Below are 2,899 nucleotides of genomic sequence, written 5' to 3' on the forward strand. Positions count from 1 at the left end.
AGTGAGTGGCCCTGGATGGGGGGATGTTGGAGCAGCCACAGGTGTGGGCTGCTCTCCGTGGATGTCTCCCCACCAGGCCTGGTTTCCAGGAAAGGGTTGGAAATCTGGGGAGAGGGTGTCCGGGAGATGGGGTGGCCTGAGGGTTGCAGTGAGGCAAGAGCGGGGACAGCTGCCTGGGAAGAGAGGGGCTCCTCCAGCAGCCCAGGCTTCTGCCTCAGTTTACCACCCCTCGGGTCCGACTCAGGGTTCCTGCTGCTCCTGGAAGATCATACTGCCCAGGACAGCCCAGTGTTTTATCGGTTCTACTTTAGGTCCCAGGTCAGCTGCTGGCTGCTGGGTCTCCTGCCCGTGGGTGTGACCACCCGCTGAACGCCCAGCACAGGGGCTGGGGTGGACTCAACAGTCTCTGCTGAGCTGAATCATAACTGGGACACACGTACCATTTATCCTGACGGGGAACGGGGAGACCCCTTGGTGGGACCTGGCAGGGCTAGCCACGTTGGACCGCGGACCTCTGTGTCCTGTCTCGGGGCAGCAAGCCCTGCCTCTCCCCTCCTGGGCATCGCTCCGGCCTTGGCATGTCCGCACTCCCAGCCCCAGTGCCTGGGAAGCTGGGCTGTGAGTTGGGGGCATGGGAGTCCCCGTGGGCCTTGGGGCCTGTCCGGAGCCCTCTTCCCAGACTTACATTTGGAAGTGGTGGAGCTGCAGGCTCTTGTGTCTCACCTGGATGTCGTGGATAAAGAACCTCATGTCTCCCTTCTCCTCAACACAGTGCAGGTTGTTGGAGGCCAAGGCCACCGAGAACCACTTGCCGCTGATCTGCCCAAGAGAGGCCAATGGGAGGGCCTAGTGCTGACTGGGGACTGGGGGCCGCCTGTTGTGTCCCCGCTCACTGCCCCAGCCACCTGCCCCTCCTGCTCCCAATGCCCAAGGCCAACTACCAGATTCTCGTTGAAGCTGGGGTCCTGCGGACCCATGTGCAGGGCCTGAGGGCTGCCAAGCAGGGTCAGACCCACGGCCAGCAGCAGGAGGCTCATGGTGAGGTGGCAGCAGCTGCGGGGGATGTGGAGGTGCCGTGGACAAGTGTCCAGAGTGTGTGGCCAGTGGCCCTTTTGTTCCTTGCTGGGAGAGGCTTCCTGGCCATGTGGCCAGCTGCTGCTGCTGGTCTCCTCCCACTTACCACAATTACCCTCCATTGTTGAGGCTGTGGCCAGCAAGCGCCCGTGTCCCATGTCCACAAAGCCCCTGCCCCACCAGTGTTGGCCGTCGGGCGGTAACAATAGGCCGGGCGCTCTTGGGCCGGCTTCCAAGATCACCCAGTTCCCATCAAGTGCTCAACCTCCAAAATCAAGTCACGAGTTTCTCAGTGACGTAACAGACACAAGTCTTTCCTGGTGGCCACCTTTCCACACGCTCGAATAGCTTGGTTTCGGCCTCCTGGGACTCAGCAGAGGGACAAAAAGAGAGTGAAGTGGGCCTGGGCCTGAGCCACGCTGTGCTGGGCAGAGCAAGGCGCGGCCCTGGTCCTCGAGTCCTGGGCGGGGGGCAGGGCGGGCAGCAGGAGCCCGTCTCCAGGACCTCTCTGCACGGGGCCACCTGGACCTTGTGTTGAAGGTGCTGCGTGGAGATGCGGGACGGTGGGGACGCGGGCCGGGGCGTCCCCGTGAGCATNAAATTAGAGAGAAATCGACATAACTACCTGTGAGAAGCCAGAAGGTGCTCACCTGTGGGGACGGAGAGGGAATGGGTTCGGGGGCGCGGGGGCTCCCGGTAGGGGTGCCTGTGTTTGCTTCGTGATAATTCACCGAGACGCACACTGACATTTTTGCACTTTTTTCTGTTATGTTGCAAAAAAAAAAAAGGTAAAAAGAAGGCAATAGGGGCTAAGTTGTTGATTTGAAATCTGTTCCCCCACGTGTTTTCTTGGGGCCTTGAAGTCCCCAGCTACCCCCTGGGTACGGGTGGCTCTGAGGGCCTGAGTGTTCGGCAGGGTGGCCGTGGATGTGGTGCTTGGACGTGGTAGAGCCGGACAGCTGGACGGAGCCGCCTCTCGGCCACGAAGCGCGCAGGCACGACAGGCGCTGGGGCGTCGCCTCCTCCCGTCCGGACTGCGTTCCAGGCACCCGTCGGGAAAGCGGAGCTTGTTCCGAGGGGAGCAAGGGTGGGGGTGCCGCGGTTTCGGCGGGCCTGGGTGCTTTGTGAACACGCTTGGCAGATTTGGGAAGCTCCTTCCTGGCCCTAGCTTGGTAGGTGCTTGTATCACCAGCGGCTGTCGAACTTGGTGGTTGGGGACCGTGCCAAGAGACTGGTCTTGCTGGGGCCCAGGGATGGGGCTGCTGACAGGGTGCTGTGCGTGAGGGAGGGGTAGTCCCGGCCCCCTCGGACTGCCAGGCACCTCGCCAGCCTTGCTTCAGTCTGAGGAGAGCACGTCCCCCCAAAACCATGCCTCAGAGGACACGGGGTGTCTGCAGAGCCCCTCGTGTCACGGGGAGCTCTCTCAGCTTTATTTTCAGTAAAAAATTCTGTTGGAGAAAACCCAAGAGCCCAAATGGACCTGGGTTAATGTGAGTTCGGGGTATTTGAAGAGGTCACCTGATGGTAGGAAAAGTTTCAGTGACTGTTTCTGGGAGTTTGACATCACTGTCCCAAGTGCTGGGTGTAGCGGTCAAGGGCATTCAAAGATCACCTTAGAAAGCAGCGTGCAGAGGAGGCCACACATTCTGTCCACAGGACAGCGGCACTGGCCACCCGCCCACGGCCATCAGCGTGGGCCCTGGGCTCTTCCTGGGGTCCTGACCCCTCCCCTCTGTGGTGGCTGTCCAGGTGCCTGTGCTGCTGCCCCCTCCTGCCCCCGGGTGTAGCAGAGGTGGCGACGTGGCCTCTTCTTTGTTGCTCTCCC

Source organism: Galeopterus variegatus, unplaced genomic scaffold (genome assembly GCF_000696425.1).
Source record: "Galeopterus variegatus unplaced genomic scaffold, G_variegatus-3.0.2 Scaffold5395, whole genome shotgun sequence".
Taxonomy (NCBI): Eukaryota; Metazoa; Chordata; class Mammalia; order Dermoptera; family Cynocephalidae; genus Galeopterus; species Galeopterus variegatus.